Source organism: Dasypus novemcinctus, chromosome 21 (genome assembly GCF_030445035.2).
Source record: "Dasypus novemcinctus isolate mDasNov1 chromosome 21, mDasNov1.1.hap2, whole genome shotgun sequence".
Classification (NCBI taxonomy): Eukaryota; Metazoa; Chordata; class Mammalia; order Cingulata; family Dasypodidae; genus Dasypus; species Dasypus novemcinctus.
Genome location: NC_080693.1, coordinates 34,366,260 through 34,379,677, shown reverse-complemented (window position 1 = coordinate 34,379,677; position 13,418 = coordinate 34,366,260). Strand labels below are relative to the sequence as shown.

The 13,418-nt window shown below is 38.1% G+C and overlaps 1 protein-coding gene, 1 non-coding gene and 1 pseudogene across 3 annotated transcripts in view; all 3 read right to left on the bottom strand.

Annotated features, from left to right (window-relative positions):
- Nucleotides 1–13,418, bottom strand: part of SSH2 (slingshot protein phosphatase 2) — a 312,427-nt gene that overhangs the window by 142,324 nt on the left and 156,685 nt on the right. The gene's annotated exons all lie outside the window — the stretch shown is intronic.
- Nucleotides 1–13,418, bottom strand: part of LOC139437204 (RNA 3'-terminal phosphate cyclase-like protein pseudogene) — a 32,891-nt pseudogene that overhangs the window by 13,920 nt on the left and 5,553 nt on the right.
- On the bottom strand, nucleotides 3,006–3,112 carry LOC111763170 (U6 spliceosomal RNA). Its single transcript, XR_002796087.1, has one exon. It is a non-coding gene; the product is annotated as a U6 spliceosomal RNA (small nuclear RNA).

The window sequence follows — 13,418 nt, the reverse complement described above, 5'->3', positions numbered from 1 at the left end:
CTTGAAGATAATATAATTTCTGATTCAGAAGACATTTTAAGATCTTATTCAATGCTAATTGGTAGAACATATTATAGGTGAATGAACCAAATGTGGCCTAATACATCAGTGTCCTGGAATGGAGTAAGACAGATAGAAAAATGGGAAGTGAATTCCAGAGTGACTGAGAATGGAGGCTAAAGTTGCCAAGAAGGTCATGAAAATAGAAACACCTGACATTTACTGTGTGCCAGTGCTCTATTAAGAGTTTACATCCAAGGGAGCATATCTGGCTCAACTGATAGAGTGTCTGCCTACCATATTGGAGGTCCAGAGTTCAAACCCAGGGCCTTCCGGCCCATGTGGTGAGCTGGCCCATGAGTGGCACTGCTGTATGCACGGAGTGCCATGCAATGCAGGGGTGTCCCCTGTGTAGGGGAGCCCCATGTGCAAGGGGTGCGCCCCGCATTGAGCTGCCCTGTGCAAAAAAAGTGCAGCCTGACCAGGAGTAGCGCCACACACTTGGAGAACTGACACAGCCAGATGATGCAACAAAAAGAGACACAGATTCCCGGTGCCACTGAGAATGCAAGTGGACACAGAAGAACACACAGTGAATGAACACAGAGAGCAGACAACTGGGGGGGGGATAATAAGTCTTTTTTTATAAAAAGATTTATTTTTTATTTATTTCTCTCCCCTTACCACGCCACCCCCCCAGTCATCTGCTCTCTGTATCCATTTGCTGCAAGTTCTTGGTTTTGTCCGCTTCTGTTGTTGTCAGCGGCACGGGAATCTGTGTTTCTTTTTGTTGCGTCATCTTGCTGTGTCAGCTGTCCGTGTGTGCGGCACCATTCCTGGGCAGACTGCACTTTCTTTCACGCTGGGTGGCTCTCCTTATGGGGTGCACTCCTTGCATGTGGGGCTCCCCTACGCAGGGGCATCCCTGCGTGGCTTGGCACTCCTTGCATGCGTCAGCACTGCACGTGGGCCAGCTCCACACGGGTCAAGGAGGCCTGGGGTTTGAACCACGGACCTCCCATGTGGTAGACGGACACCCTATCCACTGGGCCAAGTCCACTTCCATAAAATAAGTCTTTAAAGAAAAAAAAGTTTACATCAAGTATCTCATGAATTTTTAAAAACAACTCTACAATTATAGGTTCTATTATCTCAATGAGGCACAGCAAGGTTACATAATTTGCTTAAGGTTTACAGCAGTATTTTTTTTAGAAGGTACTGGGGATTGAACCTCATACATGCCAAGCAGGTGCTCAACCACTGAGCTACACCTGCTCCCCTACAGCAGTATTTCAAACCCAGTCAGTTATCCTGCCTCCAGAGTCCACTTTATTAGCCAGTATTCTATACTGTCTCCATTATGATGGAGTTTCATTACAGAATAGGGAAAGTCTGAAGGTCTGTTGCCAACAGAAAGATCTCCTGGAGACCTTAAATACCTTCCTGACTGCACCAGGTGTTTTCTCTGCTACCTGATTCTAGCTAAGCCTAACAGGTCCTAACAATAATAGGGACCTAACCTAGTAATAAATAATAGCAGTAAAATTATCTTTTGGCTGTTGCAATATCATCTTCTTTCTACCAAATCCCTTGGTTGTATTCCAAACTCATATTCAATATAAGACATTTTTTTTCATGACACTTATATCTGTAGATCTTTTTGTTTCCCTAGTTTTTACACAATATCTTGTGTGAGGAAGGCATTTAATGTATTTGTGGGCGAAAATGGTGGTGCTCTTATTTGATATTTAAAATAAATCTATTAGCTGGGAAGGTATTATTCTTTTTTACATTTAAAGAAAAAAGATGAGTCAGACTAACATCTAGTTGATAAGAAGTCTTGACTGTAGGCTCAGATGTGTCCAATCTATCCTACACTATTGTTGCTATATTAACTGAATCCTGAACACCTGTATGCCAGGCACATTGTTAGCTGTTGATTATCAAAATGAATGAGTTAAACTCTTTAATAATAATAATTCCCTACTCAAAAGCCCCAATACTTTCCTTTAAGATAAAGTCCAAAGTCTTCCTTTTAGGTGTTTTTTAATCCCACCCTCCTATATCCAAGTCTCATTCCCCTCTCTCTGAGACTCAAGTTAAATTTTCCCCTTTCTGGATCACTTTCATCTAGCCTTTCAGTCCTATTCTCAGCTCTTTCAATAACTGGAGAATCTATAGTGTTTTCACATTCATTCTCACTTGACTCTCATTACAATCCTATGTATAGGTAGCAGAATTAGCTGGATTATCATCTCCGTTTTACAGATGAGGAAACTGAGGCTCAGTTATTAAGGGACATGTCTTAGCTCACATGGTAAAGTATCAGAACTAGGATTTGAACATAGATCTCCCAATTAAATCCAGTGATCACTTCCTGGCTTACAGTATACTATGGCACTTACAAAAATTTTTTTATTAGAGAAGTGGTGGGTATGGTACTTTTTAAAAACTACTTTAGAATTTGTAATTTATATTAAGTTATTCAAGATCCTATTCTCTATTTTATACTACATAATATAAAATGGGGAAGTGGATGTGGCTCAATCGATTGGGCTCCTGCCTACCATATGGGAGGCCCTGGGTTCGCTTCCCACGGCCTCCTTGTGAAGGCAAGCAGGCCTGCACCCACAGAGGGCTGGTGAAGCAAGATGACGCAACAAAGGGAGACTAGCAGGCACAGAAGAACATGCAGCGAATGGACAGAGAGAGCAGACAGCAAGCAAACGGCAAGGGGGGGAATAAATAAATAAAGTAAATCTTTAAAAAAAAAAAATATATATATATATAATATGGATCTACATGCATATAAAATACCACATAATTTATACCACATAATGTAAAATGCATATAAAGCATATGTCTATATTTCTTATCTAATTGTCAATATAACTTATCTTTCTTCTGGAACAAATCCATCACCACCACTCTCTTTGCATACTTTAGAGTCCAGCCTGGTGCTAGGCAAGTCATAAGCACGAAATACATTTTTTTTTCTTTCATCTAAAAATATGGAACACTTCACAAATTTGCATGTCATCCTTGCGCAGGGGCCATGCTATTCTTCTCTGTATCGTTCCAATTTTAGAATATGTGCTGCTGAAGTGAGCACCTAAATACATTTTAGTTGGTTGACTGATCCTTTACACAACACACAACTATATCTTTTTTAGGATTACCTTTCTTTCTCACACACAATTAGGCTCCAGATAAATATTTCCTGATGCAATCATTACATTCATGAGAGAGGTTCTCTCTCCCTGGACCCTCACTTGCTCACACCTGATACAGGAAGCAGCCCCAAAGACCCCTTTTCACTGCCTCATCTCTCTCTCTTGCTGCCTCTTGCTCATCAGGTGGATGCCTCCTGCATACAAAGACTCCAGTAGTGGGCTTATTTTCAAGCCTGCTCTAGACTTTCAGGAGCCAAAAGTTCAAATCACAGCAGAACTGATATTCAGCCCTTTCACAAGCAATTTAGTACTATGCAGTTTGTTTAGAATGGTCAAGTTTCCAGGTCCTGGCTGAGCAGCATCATTATCTCTCCAAGCTTTCATGTATCAGCTTTCCTGGCCAGATTTCACTTTCCATGTCTTTCTTCTCTGAAATCAGGTGAATGTGCAAAATAACATAGAGATATAATTATACTTTTCAACAACCTGTCAAAATATGTTCAAGGTATTAAGTACAATATTGGACATTGTTTTCCCTCTCTGGGTTAGGAAAAATCAGGAAGTATGCGAAAGTTATAATCCTCAGTCCTTAGTAGAAAGGGACACTTTATATCATTCTTCAGCTAGTACATCTACCAACTGAGAAAGGATAAGGTATTGTCAGATTCTATTCAATCCACCTCAGCTGGAAGGTATTGTCAGATTTTATTCAATCCACCTCAGCTGGGAGGCCAAGACAAAGAAAGCATCTTAGGTGAAAAATATTTTGCCAGGGAAGACGACTAAGCATCAAATCTTTCTTGTAATTTTAAATTTTGATTTATTTCAAACATACATAAAATGACATAGAATTAAAAACATGCCTATACTCACCAGATAGCACTACTATATTCTAGCATTTTACTCTTCAGATTTTAAGAAATAAAACATTACAGATCTAGGTGAAGCCTCCTGTGAACTCATTCCCCTTTCTCTCTAGAAGTAACTACTCCCCTAAATTTGGTGTTTATCTTTACATTCATGTTTCTATATCATGCATACAGTATATGTAAAATTCATTCAGAAAATTATAGCTTATAAAGTAATTAATTTTTTATTTCTTAAAGTTGCTATATAAAATATATATAGAAAGGCAAATACCTCTAATCCAGAGAGGGATAAATATGTGATAAAATAAGTAGTATAGTAAAATGTTAATTTTAGAATCCAGGAGGTGTGCATTTGGGTGTTTTACTGTACAATTCTTTCAACTTATCATAATGTTCAAAATTTTTCAAAATAAAATGTGGGGGGAAAAATAAACAAAACAAAAAACTACTTCATGTTTTCGCTAAAAATCTCTGAGGAAGAATATTAACTGGTTGCAGATCTTTAAGGGCCTAGCATTCTTACAAAAAACAATAATTTAGGCTTGATAGTCTAATTATTGTTTAAGCTCTTGCTTTATAATATCTACCAAATAGAAAGAGAAAAGACCAGTTTCTCTAAAGATTTATCTTTTCATAGTCAATTCCTGTAAATCAGTTATTTTAGCCTTCACTTTAACAGCCTTTTCTGGAGAATTCATGAAATGATTTTTTATAAACACCTTCTTACCATCCTTTAAGCTCAAAGCTAGGAAACTGTTTATAGTTAATGGGCATCCCTAATGAAATGAGTATATTAAATAATTAGAACGGAAATACTTTGAAAAGTTTTTAAAAGACTGTTTTAGATTTTTATAAACCCCTCACAAGCCTTCTAAGTTAATTTACCTCAATAACATGTTCTGCCACAAGTTGACCATGAAAAGAACTAGAACAAAAGACATTCACTATTGAAAAAGTCCCACTGTGATGCAACGTTTATGCAAGGGTACTTTGCCTACTATTTAAGTATTTTCATATCTGTATCTTATTTATGCCACACAGTATAAGCATACTTGTGTGTTTTTTGTTTGTTTGTTTTAATGTAGAAGAAACTGAATCCCAAAGAAGGGATGTGCTTTTCTAAGGCCATGCAACCAATCAAATGTAGGACTCCAAAACTAGTGTTGTTTCCACATAACTGAGAACAATGGACTATAAACCTTTTTAGTGTCATTTAAAAATGACTGCATTACCAGAAATTACATTATTTATTATTTGTTTATAAGTACTTTACCTCAAGTGGCTTAATTTAATAGAAATTACTTTTTGGAGTTGCTATTATCTGAGAAATTCAAGCTTTGTGTGGTTTAAATTCTGCCTTTCAAAAGGAAGATCATCAAGGAAAAGGATTGTATTGGGTTAAAATTAGCAATTACCTTTTGGAAAATGAGAGATATTATTGTCTTAACACAGTTCTTAAAATTTTTAAAAAGAAAACTATTTACTTATTAGAATAACTGTGTCCAAACTCATTTTAAAATATTGAGCAAATAGGAAGATAAAATGAAATAACTGTCAAAAATAAAGTCCTTGGTGAAATTTATTGATTGCGGAAAAACTTTTAATAATAGTCTTTTTTACATCATAGAAAATAAATTTGGTCTTTGAGTGAGAGCCTGGTGACAGAATTAGCTAACACTGAATGAATTACAATTAAAGTTATTTTCTTCTTATGTTATTACCAGGGATAATGACTGGAGGTGGATGATTAAACAGTCAATTAAATTTTAACAAAAACACAGCTCCCCGCCCCCCCATTCTGAAGCTCTTTAGAGTTGAATGCCATCCAAAATGGAATTAAAATACATGTTTAAAACTTAACTCTTTCAAGAAGAAATCCCATCACCAAAAAAAAAAAAGAACAAAAGCACAGAAATACCTGAAGTTGTAGGCTATAAGATAAGCCTTCTTTGTAAAGATGCACTTCCTGATTAAAGGCATCTTAATTCTCTGCAGCTACCCCTTACCTCCAAAGGGCCATATTGATATTGAACTACACGGGGTGATATTGCTTAAATGATGGATGTGTACACTCAAACACTAAGCTCATACTCCTGAAAGTGTTCAAAATTTGCTCTCTTGGTAAGCAGATTTGCCTCAATGGATAAAGCATCTGCCTACCACATTGAAGGTCCAAAGTTCAAACCCAGGGCCTCCTGACCCATGTGGTGAGCTGGCCCAAGCACAGTGCTGATGCGCACAAGGAGTGCCATACCATATAGGGGTGTCCCCCACACAGGGGAGCCCCATGCGCAAGGAGTGCGCCCTGTAAGGAGAGCCGCCTGGTGCGAAAAAAGTGCAGCCTGCCCAGGAGTGGGGCCACAAACACGGAGCACTGATGCAGCAAGAAGACACAACAAAATGAGACACAGGTTCCTGATGCAGCTGACAAGAATACAAGTGGACACAGAAGAACACACAGCAAATGGACACAGAGAGCAGACAACTGGGGGGGGGGGGCGGGGAGAAGGGGAGAAAAATAAATAAAAATAAATCTTTAAAAAAAATTTGCTCTTTCAAAGAAACATAAAGGGTAGCCATGTTTTGCTCAAGGACTCCCCCTTTATTAAATTTTTTATATCAATGTTACAAGTTATTCCATTAACACTAAATAATAACTATAGTAACAATAAATCTGCTTAGGTTTGTGGTTACATTAACCCCTTATTTTTGTTCATTCCTCATTCTTGAGGGATTTGGGATGATGTCTACTCTGACTACTTCAGGCTGAGATATGTAGATATTATGGAGTAGAGGAAAGGAATTGTTTTGCTTGTAGCTGAAAATACTCCTTGTTTGTGGGATGCTACTGGTTTGTCATCGTTTTGTTAGATGTCGAAGGAAAGTCCAAAGAACTGGAGAGTAGGAGTTGGCCACAACTCCACTGGGTTTCAGGGCTCAACTGGCATATGAACAATTCGAAGTTTTAAGTCTCTGAGATATATACTTACCAGGTACACTAAAAGATAATGGTTCAAATAAAAGAAGTAGTAGGGGAATTCTAAATGAGTATGTTATATTGGGGAAATAGACTTTATTTTCTGACCCTCTTGCATTAAGTTACCTGTGTCTTTAAGAAGTAGGTATACCATTGCAGGAGTGGTGTTATGTTTATACCACTTATTGTATTTCATTCTGCTTCGTAAGTAACCATGTTCAAGACTCATGATTGTTCTATCACTCTTAGTAAAAGCATCTATGCAAAGAGTCTGGCCAACATTCTCCCAAAACTGGATCCCATATTGGACATCAGGTTCGTTATTTGCCTCCTTCCCTGGTTGGTGACCTCATCACCATGTGTTGCTGAAAAACGTGGCAGTAGGCTGGCATGACATGGGGCTGGCTCAGGGACACTGTTGCTAGGTCTTTCCTATCCTTGTCTCATTTCTCAATCTGGCCTCTGAGGTGTGAGATGTACTGACTCTACCACTTGACCACTGCGGCAGCTCCATCACGAGGCAGCTTGCTTCAATGAGCTCACCACCCCAAGTTGCTTGGCGTTCCCCAGGTGGCTTGGCACAGGGGCGGTGTAGAACAGGGAGGTCTGGTCCCGTCACATCCTGCAGAGATGGCTTCTCAGGTGGTGCCCGCAGAAGCAGCAATGACAAGACAGTGCAGGACAAAGCACCCGAAAGACTGTGCAGCTGGTGGGGGAATACTCAGGTACACATGCCACCACGCACTGACTCCAGCGAGAGGAGCAGCCACCACCAAGAGCACTTTTATTTGAGGTTTTGTTTACTGTGGCAGTTTGTGATATCTGCCTGAGTCATGCATAAGTAACCTCCAGAATGACCTTCTGACTCACTTTGAAATCTTGTAGCCATAAAAACTCTATTTTATTTAATATTGTCCCCTTTTGGTTAAGTCTTTTCCCTAATGCATCACTAATTAAAGCATGGTAATAATCCTTCATTGCCAGGGAGGCTCATCCCTGGGAGTCATGTTCCATGTCCCCCGTCCCCCAAGTTTTTTTTTTTTTCAATCTCAGAGAAAGAAGATCCTTGGTCAATCAAAGGAAAGCATTAACTACAAAAGAATTGGTACTTACATTTTTACATGGGCAAAATGGTAAGTAGTGGAATAAGTACAAAGACTTAAGAGAAAAATCCTTCACTAACAGAAAAGGAAATCTAGGAAACAGGACATTGAATTTCTTATACTGAACCTCCCCAAAAGGACTTTCAAAGTCTCTTCCAAACATAAATTTATGTTTGGATATTTACTATACGTACTATTCATGCTGTACAGATGGGAAACAGAGGTAGACCAAAATAATGAATGTCAACTCTCTGTCTGTGCTAGGTACTCAGATGTTTGTTCAAAAGAAGTTATTTTCACCAATTTAAAATGGTTTTGTCTATACTAATTCCTTGTATCAGTCAATAACCTTTCTCCTATTCATTTAAAAAATACATATTCTAATTTTATTCCATTTTCTAGAAGATTTAAGTCCTTTTTTTCAGTTTTTTTTTTTAAAGGAGTTACCAAGAATTGAACCTGGGACCTCAGACACATGAGGTAGGCACTTAACCACTGAGCTACACCCACTCCCTCTCCTATTTGTTTTTTTTCATCAGAGATGTTCAGGGAGTAGAAGTGATAGGCTTAGGGACTGATTAAATTTGGGGGGAAGACTCAAGTATGAACATTTGAAGTTTGTAGCTTAAACTACTAAATGTATGGTGGTATCTTTACTAAGAGGAGGAGGAAGAAACTTTCGAAGAGAAATAAATTCATTTTTGGAATGCTGAGTTTGAGACAACTGTAGCTCAACCAAAAGACTGTAGGCAAGTAGAAATTAGGGTTTGAAGCTTAAAGAGATATCTAAGGTAGGCACATAGATTTTGGAGTTCTTGGCACAGGTGCATGAAACTTGGGGTAGATGAGGTCACCCAGAGACAACATACAAAGCAAAAAATAGGAGCTATGAACCTTCTTGAAAATATATGTAAAATTACATGTATTTTTTTTTTAAAGGAAAAGGTCTAGAGTTTAATCAATTTTCAAAAAGCTCCAGGCTCCCACAAAGGTTGAAAATTTCCCTTTATACTATTATGAAAAAGAAAAGTAAGGATGGTTCTTTGGGAAAAAAGTAACTTTTAAGGGATGGACAAGGGAAGAAATGCTCATGAAACCAATTGAGAGGCTAGAGGCAGTTGACAGGCTAGAGGCAGAGCATATAAGAAAGCAATTTAGCAATTAGGAGGTCACTGGTGATCTTAACAAGAGTAGTAGTTTGAATAGGATAGAGAGGGCAGAATTCAGATTTCTTGGGTTGAGAAATGAATGGGAGTTGAAAAAGGAGGCTGTAAACACAGACTGTCATATCAAGAATCAACATAAAATTACAGTTTGGGATGAAAGCAAAAAGACAGAATGGTCTTTTAAAATTGTATTTTAATTTCTTTTAATCTGATAAACACCTAATCCCATTTATAAGATGAGGAAAATAAGCCAGTAGTGAGAGGTACAATTCATATTTAACGCAGTGACAAAGGAGCACATTCTCTCATAATAATTGATCTTAATCTGCCAACATTTTAAACTAAAGGACACAATATTTAGAGTATAAACTCCAAGAAACAGGAATATTTTCACTGAAGATATAGACTCCAGTAAGACCAGTATAATGTTTTGTAGGTTCAAAAACTTTCAAGATGTGTTCATATATTTGAACCAAAAAGATCCAAAGCAAGATGGCTCATAGGCTAAGTTAAAGAAATTGCTAGTGACAGACAAATGTAGTTATGTGTGTGTGTGTTAAAGTATAACCTAATTTCTTATTTTCTTTTAATTTTTTAAAGATACTATACAAATGTCACATAAGAAATATAGGGTATTCCCATATGCCCACATTTTCCCACACTAACAACATCCTTCATTAGTGAGGTACATTCACTGCAATTGATGAACACATTTTGAAGCACTGCCACTAAGCATGGATTAAAGTTTATATTGTAGTTTACACTCTCTCCCACCCAGTTCTGTAGGTTATGGCAAGATTTGTAATGGCCTGTATCTGTCATTGCAATGTTATTCAGAACAATTCCCAAGTCCTCAAAATGTCCCTGTATTAAACTGTTTTTCCCTCTCCTTGCCCTCAGAACCTCCAGTGGCCACTGTCTCCACATCAGTAGTATAATTCTTCCATTGCTAGAATCATGATAAGTCTATAGTAGAATACCAGTAAGTCTACTTTAGTCCATAGTTCATTCCCTAATCCTGAGGATTCTGGGATGGTGATGTCCACTCTACCTCTAATTGAGTGGGGGTTGTGATCCCACAGGGCTGATGGATGGAATTCTCTTGCTTGCAGTTGTAGACTCTCTCAGTTCCTTGGTATGGTAGCTGTCCATTATCACCTCCATGTTGTCCTGGGTGAGATCAATGTAATGGAGAGTGGGCATGACAACTCCGTTGAGATTCAGGGCCCAGCTGGCACATGGACAGTCCAAAGATTTAAATCTCTTGAATGTATATCTACCAATTCTAGTAACTAATTATAGGTTCAAATAGAAGGACAGAAGAGCCATGTGTAGGAACCACAACTGAGTCCAACTCTGTCACTCTGGGGAGCATAAATTCCAAAGAAGGACCCACTGGCAAGGCACCAAACTCCTGAGCTATCTGCCCTGATTATAGTATCTGGATGTCTCTAGATCCCTCAGGAGCCTTTTTATTTGGGGTAGTATCTACTTTGGCAGTCAATGAGATCCTGATGAGATGTGCATAAGGGAAACCTCTGGAATGACCTCCTTACTCACTTTGAAGTCTCTTAGCCATTTAAACTCATTTGTCTTTACCTTTTCTCACTTTTGGTAAAGGTCTTTTTCCAGTTGCATTGCTAGCTGGTGCTTGGTAGTGCCAGGGAGGCTCATTCCTTGGAGTCATGTCCCACGCTGGGGGGAATGTAATGTATTTATATGCTGAGTTTGGCTATCTCTTATTCTTGACATATGCCTGACATATGAAGAGGCCTTTATAGACTCATTCTTTGCCTCTTTTGCCTCAGAGCAGATGCACAATCAGAGATGTTTGTTAAAAGAATGGCTAAGCCCCTCCCTTGGCAATGTCAACCAATCTCTTAGTTTACATTGTTATGGCCATTCTGCTGAGTAATCAAGATTCTAGCCTTGTCTCCAAATTCCCACTGGATATCACTATCTGCATGCTATATGGCACTTAGAGTTCAACACACTCCAAATAAACTTCAGCATGCAACAAATAAAATAGGTGAGAGGGAGGGAGGGAATCTAGTTAATGAGCTTCGCCTGGTGGAATTTGGCACCCTAAAAATTGAGATCCTGCATATTGTTATTTTATCACTGCTAAAGAACTTGGAATTTCATATGAAATTTCTGGTCAACAGGTTTTTTTGTTTTGTTTTGTTTTGTTTTTTAAACAATCATTTCTTCTTTTCAATCACAGATAAAATCTGCAACTTAAAATAATATTACATATGAACCTTTTAGCATAAATTTTTTATTTTTAATAATTTGCAGTCTTTCCAAATATGTTTTTCCCTATCTCCTACATGGCCTGTGTTTTCTTGTTCTGGAGGATGTCAATTACAAATATTTTACATGGCCGAGACTGTAGCAGCAAATATATATATACACACATACATATACATATATACATACACACACACAAATAATATTTAAAAATATATGCTATCTATCCGCCCACCCACCTATCTAATCTTATCTATCTATCTATCTATCTATCTATCTATCTATCTATCTATCTATCTATCTATCTATCTAATTGATCATATAGGAAGCCTAAAGTTTGGTTTCTTAAAATAAGAGTCACTGGTATTCTGTAGAAATGACATACAAATTTACCTAAGACAATTACCCTTTAATTCAATTGAGTGTTAAAAATGTTGATTTCATTGATTACATGTTCCAGCTCTTAAGAAGAGGTTAGGGTTCATTAAACAAAACAACACAAGATTGGCCTTGAAAGGTATGTTTTAACTTAGGTGAAAAAAGCTTTAACCTTAGTATCAACTGATTTTTTTAATATAAAGAGCTAAGCTGTATTGATTTTGAAGGTGTCTGAAATATGTAGTATGAAGATCATGTTTATTCTGGATATAAAATTATGATCCTAGTTTTGAAGAACTTTGTTTATAATGACAAAAGGAATAATACTAGCTAATAGTTATTGAGTACCTATTATTACTGTTTTTTGTTTGGTTTGTTTTTAAAGATTTATTTATTTATTTCTCTCCCCTCCCTCGCACCCCAGCTGTCTATTCTCTGTGTCTATCTGCTGTGTGTTCTTCTTTGTCTGCTCCTGTTGTCAGCGGCATGGGAATCTGTGTTTCTTCTTGTTGCGTCATCTGGTTGTGTCAGCTCTCCGTGTGTGCGGCGCCATTTCTGGGCAGGCTGAACTTTCTTTTGCGCTGTGCGGCTCTCCTTACAGGGCGCACTCCTTACGCGTGGGGTGCCCCTACGTGGCACAGCACTCCTTGTGCATCAGCACTCCTTATGCATCGGCACTGCGCATGGGCCAGCTCCACATGGGTCAAGGAGGCCCAGGGTTTGAACTGCAGACCTCCCATGTGGTGGGCAGATGCCCTAACCGCTGGGCCAAGTCCGCTTCCCCCTATTACTGTTATATGCACTTTATCTTTATATCTCAAATCCTCATTGAAAACTGCAAAATATTCTTTTTCCTATTACACAGTTGGAGAAATGGGCTCAAGAGGCTAAATACCTTTTCCCAATGCCTGTCAAAGGATGAAAAGTATAGTTCTTTATTCCTTCACTTTACAGAAAGTTACTGAATGACTTTTGTGTGCCAGAATTCAAGGATACAATTGTGAATATGACAGAGATAGCCCCTGCCCTCAAAGATTTTAAGTGTCAAAAGCAGACAAGTAAAGTGTAAATAAATATAAAGTGTCAGAAATACTGTGGAAGGAAAGCAAAGTAAGTAAGGCATCCGGTAAGAATTCTTCAAGTGAAGAATAAGGATTGTTGTAAGTAACACACATAATCAATTGTGTGTTTTAAAGTTTTTAAATTTCCTGACCTTTTGTTGTTTCAGAACAGCTGTTTTAGGATAGGTTAGGCAATTGATAACAGATCCTTTCTTCTTTCTCCAAATGGCTGCTTGGTTTGGGGAAATTCCCAGTGAATAATTAACACTGGAATAGTCTACCAGTTATGTTTATTAATATATTCCTTCTGCTTAAGGATGGTGGAATAGTAGTGAGTCAGAGAGGCAAGTAGATGAATCACTGCTTAATAAATATTCATTGAATGAATGAACCAAGACCATCAGTACCTTTAAACAGGATTTTCTAAATAGCTTCCAATGA